Raw genomic sequence first — 19,205 nt, forward strand, 5'->3', positions numbered from 1 at the left:
CTGCACCCGGGGACCACCAGCAGCCCGGGTCTCGCCTCCAGAGCTCCTGATCCAGCCCGTCTGCCGTCGGACCTGAGAATCTGCGTTCCTGACACGTTCCCAGGCGATACTGACGCTGCTGGACCACGGACCGCACTCTGAGAACCACTCCTGCCGAGGGCGGTGCGTGCAACTGGATCACGACTCACACGTTCTACCCTCGATGGACATCGGGCTGTTCTTCGGGAGCTAGCACAAACACTGTGCATACCCACGTGCATGTCATTGACTACGCAACGCACTTCTGTGGGGTCCCTGGGAGCTGCTGGGTTCACCCCCGGCAGGTGCTGCAAACGAGTTCTCCAAAGCCACTCGTGCGATTTACACTCTCGGGAGCCACGGGTCCTCCCGCATCACGTGGGACCCCTGACACTTACGCGTGTGTAGCTTTCATGCGTCTGCCAATCGAGGGACCATGTGCATGCTTTCCACGGTGGATTTAATTTTCATTTCCTTGGTGACTAAAGAGGGAGAGGCCTTTTAATATGTTTAGTATGGACTTTAGGATTTCTTTTTCTATGAAGTGGCTCTTCAAGATTTTTGCCCATTTTTCTAACTGATTTGAATGAGTTCTTTATACATTTTAGATACTAAGTCTTTGTCAGTTGTGTGTGTTGCATACATTTTCTTCCATTGTGAAGCTTGTCTTTTCATCTTTCTGGTGCCTTTTGGTGAACAGCATTTCTTGATTTTAATGGAGTCTATTTGAGTGTTTCTCAAACTCTCTGCGGTGAAGAACCTTCCCCCCTCCAAATTAATTGATACTTTTGAAAATACAATAAAAACGACCAAAAACAAACGCGAAGTTTTTAAAAAGGCGCTGAAAAAACTTTAGCCGTTTTCTTATCGAGTAAGGCAAGGAAGACACCTCAATCTCACCCCTAGGCTGCACCCCATTTTCTGAGGCTATTGTACCAGGAAACTCAAGGTTCTGAGTGCAGAGTCTGACATGTGTACTTATGGACGGACCCTTAAATAAACCAACGTTCATCTGCTAAGATTGTTTTAAATCCCCGAACCGAGTCCACAGGGGACATCCTTACCTCGTCCCCCTTTGCTCCTGAACCTCCTTCAATGCCTGCATCCTCATTCCATCTCTCTCCTGTCCGGAGCTGCCAACGATGTCCCTGAGGTACGGGGACAGTTAATGCCGCGAACGTAGCGAGTCATCTGTAAACATGGTACGCAGTCGTAAAAGAAAAATGGCTCAGTTCTAAAATCATGTTGAAATGTCCCCAGGATTTATCTTTTAAAATCTGAGTCAAGATGTCATGTGGACGAGGTAAGTGACAGGCTCATAATGCAGCTTGGTTTTCAGCAAAGCGTTTTATAATTACAGACAGAATATGCCAAGCAGGGAGCTTCCACTGATAGGTCACAGAAAAGGGAATGTTTGAGCAATTTTATTGTACCAAAAAAAAAAAAATTTCAACGTGATGACATTTAATTGATGTGACTCTTGGTTTCTTCTCTAGCAAGAGGACTTAAAAACGATTGTGTGTCTCACAGCCGTAACTTTCCGAGCCCCTCTCTCACTGCGAACCCCTTGGGGGCAGGCGTTATGTCTCACCTACCTTTGCGGCAGGTTTTGGCAAACAGTCTTTAATAGGTTAAGAAAGTTCCCTTCGTACTTTGTTAGAAGTTCACCATGAACGAGTGTTTAAAAATTTTCTTTTTTATTCTGTTTTCTCCTGCATCTATATAAATAATCATATGGGATTCCGCTTTAATCAGTGAATGCAACAGAACAATAAATGGATTTTCTGATCTGAAACAATTCTTACAGTCCTGGGACAAAGCCAGTTTGGTCATGATATAATCCTCACCTCCACAAATTGCTGAGTTCAGCTTGCTAATGTTTTTGTTCATTAGTTCACGTTTGAAACTGGCCTGAAGTTTTCCTTTTCCTTACTGTCTTTGTTTGGTTTTAATATCGACCTTATACTTGCTTCATTAAACGACTGAGAGAAAATTCCTTTTTTTCCTATTTTTTGGAATAGTTTGTGTGAGACCGGGACTACACGTCCCTTAATCATTTGTAAGAAGGCACCTGTCAAGACGTAAGCTTTTCATTTTAGAAAAGGGTTTAACTACTGACCTCTCTCCTTAATGGTTACAGGACAATTTGTTTTTCATTTTTCTTGAGTCATTTTTGATATATTATATATATTTTTCTAGAAATCTGTTCATTTTACCAAAGTTTTAAAATACTGGGCACAAAGTTATCATAATGGTACCCCATTATATTTCAATCTCTGCAGTATATACAACTATGCGGCCTTTTTTTTTTTCTCTCATATTGCTTACCTCAGCTTTCTATTTTTCTTAATCAATATTGCCAAAGGTTTGTCAATACTATGTATCTTTTCAAACAACAGGTTTGACTTGATGGTCTCTATGGTCTTTCAACTTCTAGTTAACTTTTATCTCGCCTTAACTATTTTCTTTTTGGGAGGGTTATTTCATTTTAATTTTCCTACTATACTTAGAATTACATAGGTTATTAATTTTCAGGCTTCGGTCTCTTCTTATATAAAGTATTTAAGGCGTGAAATTTCTCTCTACCAAATTTAGATGTAACCCAAGTTCTGATATTCCATTTTGATACGGTTCACCTTCAAATACGTTCGAGTTTCATTATGATGTCCTCTTTGACTTCTGAATTATTTAGAAGTGTTTTCAACTTCCAGATGGAGATAGATGAGATTTTTTAGTTATCTTTTGATCTTGATTTCTGAGCTTAATTTTTGTTATTGTCGGAATGTGCCCTCATGTCCCTAGAGCCCCGTGCCAACAGCCCAAGTCACCTTCCACTGATCACTCGCTTCTCCCTGTCTCCCACCAATCATCACGTGCTCCTGGTTTTACCTCCGGAGTTCGCGTCTCCTCTGCCGTCCATCTCGTCTACCTGCCACTGTCTCGTTCTCTCTTATTCTAACAGTCTCTTCTCTCGTCTCTTTGCCTTTCAACTTGTCCTCCGGAAATTCACCCTCCACAAACCTAAAAGTCACGTCCTTAAAATTGAAGTCTGACAGCGGCACTTTCTTCCTTAAAACCATCTCAACGCACGCGCTTCTTCACGTGACCTTCATGCAAGACGCCTCCTCGCCAAGCCTCCGGCCCGCAGCCCTGTTCATCATTGCTAGCCCATCGCCCGGGCCGCCAGGCGAGAGGCTAGCGCTGTGGACGCGACCTTGGTAACCATCTCTCACCTCTCGAGACAACGCACGAGAGAGCTGGAGAAGATCCTATGCTATTATTATTCTCACTTTGCTAATTAAAAAGCTGAAGTTCCAAGAGTGAGGTGATTGCTGGAGGTCACACACCTCGAAGGAGGGGAGAGTAGATGGGAGTCCCCGCGTCTCTGAACATGGTGGTCACTGCTTGTCCGGCAGTTTAAAGTTGACGGCCAGGAGGGGGGAACGCTACCAGTAAGAAATAAAGATAGGGAGCGAGGAGTGGGTGAACGGAAAAGGAGAGAGAGAATAACACGCTAAAAAAAAAACTTTTTGAAACACTGTGATTATTCCCTTCACGTCCCATTAGAAATGTCTGTTCTCCCTCGCCTGCCGACAAACCTCCAGCTGTCCTGAAAGACAGATGCTTCGTTCGGCATGTCAAACTTTGGGCCCCTTTAAAATGACAATTTATCCTCCCTGAAACACTCAATTCCCCAAAATAATTTTGCAGTACTTAATAAATCTTCAGCGATGCAGTAAGCACATGGGCAAGGCGGTATAGCAGACGTCCTACAACGAGAATCGTTATAACACGTGTGTTACACAAGTTCTTTCTGGAATAGCCTCCCCTAGACAATACACGGCCCTGTTCCCTGTTCCTTATTTTAGGATAAAAAGTAGAGCCCATGAATGAATGGTGTCACCTTACAGGAAAGGATGTATATACTATAGATCTGGCCCAAATGCCCCTGTCGGAGTCCCCAAGATAACTCCTGGCCGCCCTTGCAATTCCGGGCTCTTTTCTCTACTCTCGGCCATCACAGACTCCTCTCCATTCCTTCATCGGTGCAGCCACGCGGCTTTCCTGAGTCACCTCGTGTCACATCTACCAGAAAGAGGGTACTGCCCCTGCCGCCCCCAGGGCCACCTGGAGCCTGTGACTTTACACCACGGCATGGCCGAGCTTCCCCTCCCTGCCCTCTAAGCGGGACTCAGCCCCCAGGGCCCCACATTCCTGTCTTGTCCTTGAGACCCGAGCAATCTCCCTCCCTGGTGGCCTCCGATTTTGTGGCTCTCCTGCCGTAACCATGGCAGGGAGCCCATCTTCCAGGTCCAAACCTCAGAGGCAAGTAGGCAGCCCTCCAAGGGCGGTGAAGAAGGCTTAGCCAGGCCCATCTCCTTGTCTACTCCCTGCCGCGGCTTCCCGCCTCCGCATGCCCTTCAAAGGGACACAGGCCGCCAACACCTTCTTCATTCTGGCCCCAGAAGACCCATCTTCAGTCTTCCGACCTCCGTGACTAAAGATAATCATTTGTGTTGTTTTCGGTCACTGAGGTTGTGTAACTTGTTACAGCACGAGGGGACGCACACCCTGCCTCCCTCTTCAGCGGATCTCGAAGACCCTCCCCTTTTTCTCTTTCAAACTTCTGCCACCGTCTTCCCCCAAACGAGACTGCCTCTGAGTGGCCGCCTCCAGCCCCCGCCGGCCCTGGGGTCCTGCTCCCCATCCATCTGCGGCAAGGTCGCCCTCGGCCCCCGACATGCCCCATGTGCAGGCGAGGGGCTGGCTCAGCTTGGGCCTCCAGGCCGGACGTGGCGCTCTGAGGCTGTCCTCGCCTCTGAGGCCAGCTGTCCTGCCTTTTCCCTGTGCACCTTCTCCTGGGCCCCACGCCTCTGGTGCCATCTGGCTGGACTGGGACGATGGTGCACCCAAATGTCTCCACTGTCACTGGAAGGAGGCTGTCCCCGAACAGACCCGGCCCCGCTCTCCGCCACTCGCTGGACCAGACGGAAGAGTCTGGGTGACGTCCCTTGGGTGTCCCGCGTCAGCGAGGGAGGCCTGGCTGCCCGTGGCTGTGCCTCGGGATCGCTGTCCCCGCCTGGCCAAGCCCCTCGTCACACGTAGCTGTCCTGCATCTAGTTTCCTCATTGGTGGACATGCGATGCTACCACAGCTCCGTTTTTTTCTGCCATTCGAGCTCCATTCTGGGAGAGTCTTGAGTCCTGCTCCTCCCTGAAGACGACGCAGCGGCTGAGGCCGCCCTGCGCCCCACGCCATCGTGCTCCAGGACACGGGCGGAGGCCACACTCCCTGCGCCGACCAGTCACGCCGGGGGCCCCTCCCAGCACCCCTTCTCTTGTCCTTCCTTAGGGACAGGCTTACATGGTTCAGCCACCGCTGCCTCCTCCTCAACAGGCCTCGTGCGGTTGACAAAGAACTACTGCCAATAAATCAGAGCAAGCTTCGAAATATTACAGGTATAAGTGCCAAGTTTTGCTTTTAAACTTTCAGAAGGAGGGCAGGACGATGAAAGCGAGGGACTCTTCTAGAAGCATGCATCGACTGTAGAAGACCCAACAACACGGATTCCGGAAAGATAGGTTAGAACCGGGAGAATCCCAATCAAATAGGAACGGGAAAGTCCCCCGGTCTCATCAAATGAAAAGGCCCCGCCAAGCACTGGGGCAGTGTGACTGCCCCACGACCCTCGACACTGCCAAGCCTCGGAGCCTCCAGAACGACGCGGATAACCCTAAAACGCCCCCTCCACAGAAAGAAAAGCAAGTCACCTGAAAAGAAGGGAGAATCGGACGTAAGATTCCCATCCGTGATCCCGGATGACAGATGGCGATGGAGCGCCCCGTTCCCCCGACGAGCGACGCCCTCGGAAGCGTAGACCGCGGGCGGGAAGAAACGATGTTCGGGAAACAGCGGCCCCAACCCCGCAGAGAAAACGGAGTGTCCACTAAGACACAAGGGCAGCAGGCCTAGAAGAAACGCAGTGTGGATCGCGACGAGCTGGCCAAGGTGAGTTCGCGTGACTCACGCCACGGCCTCTCACTCGGTCCACAGGAGTCGACTGCGGGCCTGCTACGCGGTAGCCACCAAGGCCGCGGCGACGGGACACACGGCCTCTGGGCGCCAGCCTCCCTTCCAGGGACAGGGCGGCTGTCCCCCGGCTCCACCCCAGAGCTGCTCCCGGCTGCTGGCGCACCGGCGGGAAAAGGGGCTCCCGCCATGGCGTGCCCTTTCTGCTTCCACATGGAGCTGTGCCCCTCGTGCTTTTTGCCACCCCCCTGCCTCTCTGGAAGGGGGGCCACGGGAGAGATTCGTGCCATCCTCCGATCTGGCCCACTCTGCACCAGGCTGGGCCGGAATCCCTCCAGTCTATGCCATGGGCGGACGGCCTTCTCCCTGAGCGGCCTCCCCCGAGTTTATGCCCGTTTGGATCTGCAGTCAAGACGGGATGGAGGTGGGGCGAACACGGAGATGGGAATTCTGCGTGCACGTGTGTGTGTATGTGTGTGTGTGTCTGTGTGTGTGCACATGTGCACACATGTGTGTTGGTGTGTGTGCATGTGTACGTGTACACGTGTGTGTGCACGTGCGCGTGTGTGCATGTCTGTGTGCATGTATACATGCGTGTGCGTGTACGTGTACGTGTCTGTGTGTGCGTGCGTGTGTGGCTGCCATTTTACCCAGAATTAGAATGAGCTGAGGGATTAAAGGGAGTTAGAAAGGAAATTGGGAGTTGCTACTTAATAGCAGAATAAGGGACTGAGAATGGCTCGCTTTACTTATTAGCAGGCCTCCCTGAATTACAAAATAAACAGGACAAAACTTAGTATTTTCTCTTTGCAGGCTAAAGTGTGACATTAAGAGGCTCTGGTAATTAAATTTAATTGGAACCAGATTTCTAAAACAGACTGTGAGCCGCCGAGGACAGGGACTTGGTCTCATTTACCTTCCTCTTCGACTAAATGTTGGCGATTACTGTTGATGTTGGTGCTGTTATCTAATTATTATGTGTAGCAGAATTTAGAAATAATTGCCTCAGAGAACTATCAAAATGGGATTTCACTTTTACGGATAATTACAAGATTTTTCTAAGCAAAACTGGGGCCGATCGTGCACCTCTGTGAGGGGCACCGTTGTGCAGGAGGACTTAGATTTCAACGCTGGGAATAACATATTTGTTGAGGTTCTCACCACAATTAGTCATTAACAAAGCTGTCTCTCCTCCTCTACCAACTGCACACCCAGCACTGGACAGACTGTGAGAAACGAAACGGCGTTTCTCGGGTCCCACCCACCTGCACCTCCTCCGGACAGACCTCTGAGGAGGTGGAGGAGGGGAGCTGAGTGGGAGAGGCCCGCAGCAGGTCCGCGCGTCACAAACGGGGCACGGAGAGGGCACGGAGGGCGGCAGGGAAGAACGGACCGCGGGACAGGGACCGGGCCCTGCGGGACAGGTGACAGAGCGTCGGGGCGGATGGGACGACACAGGGACGAGGAGGAGGCGTTTGGCGGGGAGGTGGCAGCTTGGAGGGGGACGAAGCCACAGAAAACTGAGAGCAACGTGAGCGAGCAGCAGCGCGGGCCAACGCCGGGCTCAGGGACGGAGAAAGACGGGGAGAGACGGTGCGCGATGGACACTCGGGTCCTGTTTCTGGTCCCAAGGTTCCCGAACACGGGGGCGGCGTCGGATCCGTGTTCACGCACGCAGCAGGCGCCGCGGCTGTGGGTCCGGGAGGGGCACAGGAGGACTGACGATGCTGACGGTGGCGTTTGTTGGGCAGCCACCAGGGGTGACGCGCGGCGCGAGGCTCACTGAATCCTCATCGTCACCCTGGGGGGAGGGGGCGCGCATCTCTCTGCCACTTCCCTCGTGCGTCTGAAAAGTCCTTGTCCTAAAGAACGACACAGTCTGACAGCAGCTCAACAAGTCTTAGGTCGTCTGTTTTTAAACACTTCTCTAACAAAATCGGCAGGTCACTGATTAGGACCCTGGCGGCACGAATGAATAAACCGGGTACGGGTCAGCCCCCTGGAGAAAGTGTGAGAACCTTGGCTACAGCCCCGGGTCCCAGCTCCCTAAGCAACGCTTTTCCAGAACTCCAAGTTCGCGGACGGCAGTGAGGGCAACCTGCCAGGGGCCACAGCGAAGGGCGAACGAACATGTACGTTTTCCGCTGAAATGTGTGTTGGCGGAGGTGACACTGGCGGAGGTCACTCGGCAGAGTGACAAACAGGGTTATTTCTCACATCCAGCCCCCGGAAAGGGGCCCTAGCTCGTCAGGGGACAAGCAGAAGCAGCGGCCCCCGGGGGTTCCCCACCCCCTGCGGCTCTGCCGCCTGCACCAGCGGCTTCTGTGGTTCATGAGGAAAAGAACTGGGCGGGGCGGTTTTACCGAGCAGAGGTGGCCAGCCCCCTCACCCACGTTCTGCGTTCTGCGGCTTCAACTGCAGACACCCTGATGGCAAGGGGAACTGAGCTGGGGAGGGAGTGCGGCCGCCTGTCTGGGGAAGAGGGGACCCGGCCTGCAAACGACCGCGGCGTCCGCCACGGCTGCCCTCCGGCCACCAGGCACCTATTTCTCCCTCCTCGGTCCACGTGGAACACTCATGCTCTCATGTCCCCAGAAGAGACAGCCCAGCTCTCTCCAGGGATGGTGGCCAGCCCTCTGTCCAGGACCTCTGAGGGATGGACAGGTCCAGATGTGGCTCCTCGTGAGGCAGCAACCCCTGAACTACAGACGGACGATCTGCACACAGACACACGCCAGTTAATCAATGGCGGGGCCGGGGCGAGGGGCGGGAGGGCATGCAGTCAGAAGTCCCGTTCAGAAACCGCACTGCTGGGCCACAGCGGAGAGGACAGGCCACTGGCCCCTCTCCCCAGCTCCTTGTCAGCATCCGATCCGCCCGAGGCTGCTCCCCGCAGCACTCCCGCAGGGCCCCCGCTCGGCCCTCAGAGAGGGTCCGCTCAGCCATTGCCCTCCGTGGCCATAGTGCAGGAGGCACCGATGTGTCCTCCCTGCAGACCACCCCCCACTCGTGAAAGGATTGGGGGGACTGCGGGTTGGTGTCAGGTTCAGCCAAAAGCTTTTTAAATACGAGTGCCTTGGCACAATCCGACTTAGATTTCTGATAACTTCTTTCCAGTCACGCATGGATGTGCCCATGCTCGCCGCAAATCCTTTCTTACACATGATTTCTGACTCCGATTTTTCGACTGGCTTCCTCTCCTTCCTTCTCTCTTCCTGCCCGCCGCCACATCCTCAAGGCCACCTCGGACCAGAGGCACGAGGGCCACCCCGTTAATCCGATGGTCGGCACCCGACCGAATCACTGCGTGTGTAACTGCTCATACGCGGTGTCTGACATCACCGGCTCTCCTCTGTGTTCTCTCTCCATCACGCTTGCAATTATTCCCCCGGCGCGTCTGCGCCTCACGTTACAAAACTCCAACGGTAAAACCCAACACGTTTTCCCCAGAGCCACAGCTTCAATACACGACCAAAGGTAACGCTTCTAACGAACGGTTTGCGACCGCATCCCTGGTCTCCCTCCTTCCATCATCTGATAGCGGTGATTCCTAAGAAAGCCAAGGCCACACAGCTTAGGTCTTTCTTACAGCAGTGCCTCACCCACAGGGACCAGGTCGCAGCAACTTCTGAATTAGGGAAGGCAACGCTAGCTTGGACAGAGCCAGCGAACCACAGAATCTCACTGGCACAACGCGACAGCAGTTTATTTCCGACTCTAGGAATCCAAACTTGGCGTTTTGGATCGGCAAGCTTGCTGCTCTCCTTGGGATAATCCAGGAGCCCAGAATCCTCCCACCTTGTGGCTCTCTCCCTTCTCTGGAGCTGGGGCGGAAGATCGAGAAGGATGTGCGGGGGGCCCACGCACCGAGCCAATCCCTTTCGCTCACACTGCATCGGCTAGAGCTCGATCACACGACCCCATGCGTTGCAGAGGAGGCTGGGAAATGCACTCCAGCCACGTCGCCGGAGAGAGGAGAAAGTGCGTGTGGGATTAGCTAGCTCTGCTACGTGCACCCGCCTCCCAAATTTTAATTTAGCTTTCTGTTCTGGTTTCTAGACACAGCAAGAGTCAAAATAATTATGGGCTGTTTAAAGTGTTCTCGCCTCAAACGTTTATTGCAAGTATACTGTATGTGAATGAGTGGGTTAGACGGGGTAGTAGTCCGCCTGGAGCCATGGCTGTCCGTGGCAGGGTCTCTGTAACAGCCGCTGAGTTACTGGCGACTGCCTTCTTCCCAGGAGGCAGAGACACACCCACGTGCCATGAGCCTCATTTCAGGATCAAAGACAGAGGCCAACTTGCAGCAGTGAGGATGCCCAGGTAGCTGCTCCTCAGACAACTAACTGCACTTCCCAGGGGGGCTCCTGCCCACCCCAGAAACGCCAGGCACCCTCCCGTGCTCGGGGTCGGGATGCTCCTGCCTCTCGGGGACATCCGGGCATTGTCCTGTGTCCCTCCTGCTCCCCTGTGCCGTGGCCGTCACAGGTTCAAACTTGGCAGCAGGCAGATGACGATGCTGCGGTCTCCCCGTGCCCGCCCCGCCCGGCCGCCGTGGAAACGCGGTGCCTTCCAGGAGGCCCGCCTGAGCCGCTTCGCGGTCGGTGCCCAAGACCTGGCCACAGACACAGAGAGCTTGGGGGCCTCTGAGTGCATCTGGCAGCTGCAACGGGGCGTCCTTTGCCCAGCCACTGGGCCAGAACTAGTTGAGAGCCAGCGACACCTTCCGCTGAGGTCCAGACGGCCCCTTACGCCAGGACCCAGGCAGCCTCTCCTTCCCCGGCTCCTTTGGGTGCCGCATCTCAGGACTGGCCTCGTCACCCCAATGAAAAAAGACCACCTCAAATACGATCGATTTCATGTCCAAAGTCAGTCGAGCCCACACGTTCGAAGTCACCCACAGCCCTTCCCCTCCCGGAAGCTCCTTAGGGCTTCCCAGCGGCGTGGTCATAGCAGAGAAAGACTGGAGACGTCATGTGAGGACATTCCCCCTCTGTCACCGCCTAGCACGCTGTCCCCTGGCTGGCCTGGGACAGACTGAGCCCATCCATGTGCCACCTGGTCTCAGCCTTTAAGCTCCACCCCCCTCCAGAGCCACCTGTTTCTCGGGGACGACTGGAGCCAGGGTCACAGGACCACCACAGTCAGCCTGCCCCCCGCCCAGCCCCGGGTCCCTGTGAGAGAAAGCCACCGTCTCCAGCAGCTGGCGGATTCCCCTGCTCCCCTGATGGAACCCAGCAGGGATCCAACACGCAGAGAGCGGGGTTCACCCTCTAACGAACTCACTCACTCCTCTGATCAATCTATAACCATGTGCTGACGCCGTCCCTCTGCCAGGCCCTGTACTGGCCCCTGGGGACAGGACGGTGCGGGCAGTCTCTCCTCCGGGGCCTCCCAGGGGCTCTCCTACAGGACTGTCTCGGTCCATTCTAGCGTGACCCCTCTGCTGAAACACACTCTGATGAGCCCCTCGCCAGGGGCAAAATTTTCGTGGACTTCTGTCCCCCAGAGGCACATGTGAGGGACTTAAACAAGAACAATCCCCTAAAGGGAAACCGGGGAAACGGCTGCGGACCATGAACCCCATTTCTTCGTGCGTCACGGCCTTCCCCCGGCTCTCGGGAGACGGATTCTGCTCCCCCTTGGGGAGTGCTACCACAGCCTCCCGCCCGGTAACACTCACACGGCCTGGCCTGGCCTGGCCTGTCGGCAGCTCTGGCAGCTCTGGCGCTTCACCCTGCAGGGAACTGGGTCAAAGGTCTGCCTCCCCCCCCCCCCCCCACTGCACCCGACCCACAGAAACCTGTCCCACAGAACAGCGAGGCTCCTGAGGGGCTGACCTCTCCCTGGTCCCACCCTCTTCTCCTGAGCAGGGGTGGGCCTAAGCTCGGCTCTTCCCAGCCTCCCCACAGAACCCCTCTGCCTGGGGCCAGGCGGTGGGGAGCCTGGAAGGATGGGACCGGACGGCCCACTTCACTGATTCTCTCACGGCTGAGGGCCTGACCCCTGGCCCCACTCGTGCAGCATGGGCTTCCCGACCGCCCCCTCCCAGCCCCCAGTGGCAAGGCCAGCTGCCGTCCCGCCCACGCGGCCCGGTTTCTGCCCCCAGCTGCTCCTGCAGGACCAGGCATGCTTCTCCCTTTGCCTCTCCTCTCTTGGCGGCGGGCCAAGCCACAGAAGCCTCCAGCAACGACCAGCTACTTTGGCCGAGGTCACTGCCCAGGGCACTTCCTCCTCCTGTCTCAGGCACCAGCTCCGCTGTTTCGGACTCTGCCTCGCGTCCAGCACACGCCGGAATGAACGAGGCTCTCGGTTTGAGAACCAATGCTGCTCTCCCCTGAGGCCTAAAGGCCGGGTCCGGGAAGGCGGCTCCTCGGTGGGTGAAAACGTGGCCTCTGCTTCCCATTCCATTGCCTCCTCCTTTGGGGTCCCCACTGCTTCTCCGTTGCCCTGTGGGGCCTAGGTGGAGACCCCTTCTCAACTTCCCACTAGGCTTTCCTGGCCTGGGTGGGGCTCTGTCTGCAGGATCCAGCCAGGAAACACTTTCCTTTTCTCCTGGGAACCCCCAAGGGTCTGGACACCCCCCTCTTACCTACAGCCTAAGGCAGATCCTCAACCAGGGGCAATCTGACCCCCAAGGACCATGTGGCCGTATGCCGAGACACCCCTGGTTGTCACATGAGGGTGGAGGGGTACAACTGGCCTCTGGTGGGTAGAGGCCGGGGATCCTGCTCAACAGACCAGGATGCCTCGGACAGCCCCCTGGACAAAGAAGACTTGTCCCCAAATGTCAGCAGCGGCAAGGTGACCAACCTTGCCCCAAGGGGTTTGGTCTCAAGGGAGCGTGAGGCTCTCCAGCCTGGTGGTCTATGAGACCCCATCAACCTCTTCCCCCTCCTGCCCAAGAGGCTTCACCTCCCCTCACCTCACGTCCGGGTCCCAGATACCTAGGGGACTATCCGATCAGTGTGCAGCTTCAAACAGATGAATAGTAGTAATTGCTAATGACAAAATTGTTGCCACCTTAAAGAAAACATTCCTCGCTGGTATGCACGATGGCATAATCTGGGCATTTGCTGAACGTTGGATAAAGTTGTTCATTGGGCCTTAGGAAAAAGTTTTTTACTAAGCAGTAACGCAGTTTTATCTCGACAGAGGAATACGTGATTTTCCTTAGTGATTGTGTAGTTCGAGGAAAGGAAATATTGGCTTCTTTCAAAGTAAGGCATTTTACATCAGCAAATGTATTTAAGGAAGGGACGAGAATGAATCTTATCTTTCTGCAAAGTCTCTTACAAGATTTCCTGATATAGAGGTGAATGAAATTGCCTTTCTCTAAACATTTGCCTCCCAAGTCAAAGTGCTTGAATCCAGATTAACTTCTCGAGTGAAAGCCAAATAATTGACATCTGCTGTGTCTGGAAACTTTGAAGCCACGTGTCAATTCATCCGCCCAAAGGACGGTCTGGGGAATTCAAAGAGAAGAGGTGTGTGTGAAGGTGCGTGTGTGTGTGTGCGTGCGTGCGTGTGTGTGTGTGTGTGTGTGTGGTTGAGGTGGCCTCGCAGTGAGCTGGCTGTGCTGGGGTGTGAGGCGGTGGCAGGAAGTGGGGGTTGTGTATGGGGGGACAGGAGGCGGGAAGCAACCAGAGAGTGAAAGGGGAGGGAGAGACAATGGTCTCAAAGGAGCGCTGGGCTGGCAAGGGACAGGAAGGTGGGTGAGAGGCAGTCGGAACAGAAGGGGTGACAGGGGCTGAGGGGCCAGGCGAGGTGGGCGGAGAGGGGAGGACGGCTTCTCAAGTGAGGCAAAGCGGAAGACTGAATGAGAGAAGTCTGGGTTTCTTCCTCGACAGCGTCTTGATCCCCGTGTGCAGGGTAGACCGGAGACGAGACGGGAGGGCGGGGCACTCAGGCCCACCGTCTGGCGCAAGTCCGTCCTGGCTCTGCAGCCCTAAGATCCTGGCCCCCACGCGCAGCACCCTCAGGCTCCGGTCTCTGTCTGCAGGGCCCTGCGGTCTGCCCCCACCTTGTTCCCAAGGACGTCGGTTCCCTCCTGAGCCCACGCTGAGGTCAGACCCAGGCAGCCCCCAAGCGTTGAACGCAAGGGTCCAACCCTGCCATCCTGCCCTCACCCCAACATCCCTGATGCTCAGCATCTGTTCTCCTCCTCGCTTTCCCACCGTCTCCTTGGAGACACTCCATCCGGGCCTCGCCGAGTGTGAGCCATCGCAGGCTCTCTCCCCATCCGAGTGGGAGAGGAGAGGGCCCCACCAGCCCCTTACCCGCTGGGCTCTGAGACTTCTCGGCACATCACCGTCCGGAAAGTTTTCACTGGGCCACAGGGTTCAAGAAGGGGTCTGGGCAGCTCTGGGCAGCTCTGGGCAGCGCTGCCATGTGCCTGACAGCTTGGAGACCCCATGACGCTGGCGGCGTCTGGCATGGCAGGAGTTGCTGTGTGCCTGGAAATCTACTTTGTATGGAAGAGAAGTGGCCGAAAGGACAACACAGATTCCTGATGGTCCCCCCCGGCTTGTCGAGGACCCGAACGAAAGAGCACTGGGAGGCTGGGGACAAGGCGGCCCGACGCAGAGGCGGGCGGGGGAGCGTGGGAGTGGCACGGTACGTGACGATTTTTGCCCAGAAGCATCCGCCATGGAAGGGACAGTGGACGACCGACTACAGAAGACGACTTCTACCAGAGACCACACCGGGGGGGAGGCCGACAGTGTGGCCGCCCGCTGACCGTGGCCAGTCCAGCCACCGCCACCTCCACATGCCCCCTGTGCACCAACAGGAAGTCGGTGCTGAGCCTGGGAAACGGCACTGTCCCTTGGAGACCAACAGGGCGCAGAGTGGCATCGTGACGATCTAAGGGATGCTGTTCATTCTCTCTCTAGGCTTTGGGTCCCCTCCCCAGCTCAGACAGGTCGCATCCAACTACCTGGCTGATGGCCTCAGCCTTGACCTTGATTTCAGCACATTCTTGGTCCTAACTCCTTAAGTCTCTCTACTGCCACTTGTCCAATATTGACCCCCTTCCTTTTTGTATCCTTATTGAAATAACACAGATTTCTGTTCAAGGTGACACTATGCCCAGGTAAGAATATTTGGTTTCACAACCATACGAATAGTTCTGGCCAATGGAGGCAGTCCCTGGACAACAAGGCAAAGGCTCACCAGGAAAAGTGACCTTATGGTCCCCTTTGCCCTTTCACTGGGCCTTTCACCCCTTCTTTGCGCCAGGACTGTAGACAAGAGGTCTGGGTGTGCAGCAGCCACATTGTGACTGTGAGGCGCCAAGCACGTAACAGAGGACAGCGCGGAAAGCTGTTAAGATCTGTAGTCCCCTGTCCTGTCTGAGCCACCAGACCAGCCCCCATCTGCCTGCCCTGGGGACATCTGTATGGAAATCCAGTCAAACTCTGCTTAGGCTACTACACGAAGTGTTATGGGTTGAACTGTGTTCCCTACAAATACATGTTGTATTCCTAACAACACATCCCTAGGATCTCAGAATGTGACCTGGTTGGAAGGTGGGGTCTTTACAGAGGTAATCGAGTTAAAATGACATCACTGGGCGGGGGGGACCCTCAACCAATGTCTGCTGTCCTTACGGAAGGCAGGAATTTGGACACAGACAGACACGCATAGAGGAAAGATGGCTTCTCGCCTGCCCCGCTACGAGACGGGGAATTTCTGTCGTCTGAGCCAGGCCGTCTGCAGTGCTGTGGCAGCCCCAGCAAAGGAGCACAGCGGCGGGGGGAGGGGGGGCGGTTCTGGTGCTGGACCGAGGCACATTCCCGTACGAAGAGCGGGGACAGTCTCCCCGCTCTGCCGCCCCCTGGCACCCCCTAAATGAGACCTCCACAAAGGTGTCGGATGTTCCAACGTTTGGAAACCTTTCCGTGACTCGAGGTGACTGCGCATGAGTGGTAGGGACGGCCAGTAAACTGCCTTTTCTCAGTGGTGTCCACGTGGGCACGGACCAGCCGGGGACACCGGGTCCTCTCAGGACCCAGGTGAGGACGTGCAGTAGCATGCCAGGATGTGGTTTCACGTTCCGACCGACCTGCGCTCTGACCTCTGCAGACTCACGTCTCCCGAGAAGTCGCTAAGTCTGGTTGACTGACTTTGGAGACTGCTCTGGATGTAAGAGCTTCAGTACCTTAGCTAATCGTGAGGGCAGGGTTCGTTGGGGTGCCCTGAAAGGGGCTTCATTCCCGTCTCCAAATTTAACACGCGGCCTAGTTCCACCGAAGACTGGGAAGCCCGGCCACTCGCTGTTTCACGGCGAACAACCTGGAGGCCCCAAGCCCGCGAAGCCGACGGCAAGGTGTTCTGCCAGGCACTTCGAAACCCCACCACCTCTGCCATTTTCTCAGTCCCAAACCTCCCAGCAGTGTTTCAGTGAAATTTGAGACGGCTTTTCTCCCTAAGCAGGAAATACATAGATTGGGAGTACTTCATTCATTTTTGATCTCTTCTTTGGAGTAGAATTGCTGGAATCTGACTGGCACTTTTCCAAATGTATGTTAACGAACACTGAGCTGTCAGAATTAAACTTTTATGACAATAACACATTGATGTACATGCTCACACAAAGAGAAGATTTAAAATACTGCTAATACCGACAAATGGGTCTTAAAAGCTTCCTAAACACAACGGTTGGTCTTTGATATTTAATTAACACGAGCAGGATCCAGTGTAAGACGCACTGTTGGGCAAATCTTAACGGTTACTAATAAAACAACAACGCATTTTTATTTCTATACGCCACTTAAATAGAGTTAGCAATTCTTTTTCCTTCTCAGATAGGACGTTTAGTGAGACTGAGGGTCGAACCTGTTCCCATTGTGGGCACAGTGCTGCTTACGAGCCGCTCGGTGGGTGGTTCTTACTATGGAGAAGGTGCCTCGGATGGTTTAAATGACGCTGCTCCATCATGCAGTATCACTCAATGTGTTTTAACCCTTGTTCCCAACGACTTACATTTCGGGGCTCACAGCTGTAGCGCGCTTCCTGTTGATGCTCTTCCTCTTAATTACTGTTTGTTGACTGTGTGCATCGTGTACGCGTATGTGTTTAACCTCCTTCCCCACTCCCAGCGACTCTGCCCTCCCTCCGTGTTCTCTGCCCATCTTTGCTCGGCCGTGTGAGGTCTCTGACAACGTTGCTACTGCTTCTTCTCTGGCTTCCACCGTGTGGCTACACTTTACAAAAATTTTAATCACATTTTTGGAAGCTACGCTTCTGCAGTCCTCGCAAATCTCCAACCTTCGTGTAACTAAATACTCGGAAACACAAGATTTTTCTAAAAACACGTGGCCGTATAGTAAGTTCAGAGCAGGTGGCAAAGGTTTAACTTTACATGTAGAATTTCCAAACTTAATTTTGAAATAGATTAAATAAATGAACCCTCAAAAATGCACTCGTTTCCTATAAACAGAAGTGATGTACCTGTCACCTGTTAGTATCAATATGAGTACAAATCAACAACGGAGATTTTTAAAGCATCTAATTGTATATGCGTTGGTTAAGACAACTATGTAAAAACCACACCCAGGAGAAGGCTGGGAGATGCTGTTAGGCTACACACACACACACACACGCAGCACACGCAGCACACGCACACACATACTGTTTCATGGGGGACAGAGTTTCAGTCTGGGAAGATGAAAAAGTTCTGGAGATGGATGATGATGATGATGGTTACACAACAACGTTAGTGTCCTTAATACCACGGAACTGTGCACTTTAAAAATGGTGGAAATGGCACAGTTTGTGTTACGTATATTTTACCACAGGGTTTTTCAAGTAAAACTTAAAAAATAGAAAAGAGGCACACGCTAGGAGGTGCCACTCTGTCCAAAGCCCGCCTCCATCACAGCAAACGTGCCTGCTTCACTCTGCCTTTCAGGTCCTTGCTGGCCGCCCACCCCCAACCCCAGTGAGTTCACACACTCTACCCCAGGAAGACCTGCCTCACCTGGCTTCCGCCTGGATCTCTGTTCTTTAAAGCAGTCAACACACTTCGCAGGCAGAGGGGATGGTTCGGGCAAAGACACAAACACGTAAAAAACGCAGGATGTATTCGGGGAATGGCAAGCAAAAGCGTTTGCTCAAAATCCCGTGACAGTCCATTTAGTCATCGCCTCCAACATCCTCTTTCCTCTATTTGGAATAACGGTGGCCTCGCCGCAGACGCCTTAAATCCCCAAATCGCCCTGTCCACCCCCACCCCCTAGACACCCCTCTCGTCACCTCACACTGTCAATTCTATCAGGCTGAACCGTACGAATCTGCAGTAATTGTGGGTCAAATGGTTCAATCTCAGCAATTTCACGTATCAACCAAATAGAATTTTTTTCACGGCCCTTACAACTCTCTCCGCTTTACGCTCATCATCCCAAATGCTCTTCTAGCCCACGTGTCACCATCTGCCCCCCGGAACATGGCCGTGGCTCCTCACCAGCCCATCTCGGCACGTTGCCAGCCCAGCTGGCTCATGGTTACCCCAGAGCGATACAAAAACTGTCCCCTAATGCCAGCGAGACACATCCTGAAACTCTCAGTGGAGCCTTCTAGGCTCTCTGCAGTCTACACGGGACGCGCTTTTGCAAACTTATCTTCTGCCCTTCCCTGGATGGGATCTTAGAGCTCACCCAGTGGTTCCCAAACCTGGCTTCACATTGGAACCGCAGGTGCCCTTACTTTATCAATCAATCGATCAATCAATCTAGCCTTACATTCATTCACATATAGGTCTACTATCCCTAGCACTTAAGATCTGTTTTTAACTAACAGACTTTATTTCGGGGGGCACTTTTAGGTTCACACTAAAGGTGAGCAGAAACTAAAGGAGAGGTTACCCCACGTACACACAGCTCCCCACCATGAATGGCCCACATCAGTGTGGAATGTCTGTGACAATGAGCCAGGTGACGCATCACGATCAACTACAGAAGAATGTTTTTGAGTGGGTACTATATACATCGTTTTAAAAGATCCAAACATTACAACAGCATACTCAGCAAAAATAAGTCTGTCTCTAGTGCCTGACCCTTGACTCACCGTCTCCCTCCACAGAGGTAGATTCTAGTATATAAAATCAGCCCTGTAGGCACGTGTCCACACACAGCATGAGCACAAAACAGCATGCT

The sequence above is a fragment of the Rousettus aegyptiacus genome, unplaced genomic scaffold, assembly GCF_014176215.1.
Source record: "Rousettus aegyptiacus isolate mRouAeg1 unplaced genomic scaffold, mRouAeg1.p scaffold_m13_p_14, whole genome shotgun sequence".
Lineage (NCBI taxonomy): Eukaryota > Metazoa > Chordata > Mammalia > Chiroptera > Pteropodidae > Rousettus > Rousettus aegyptiacus.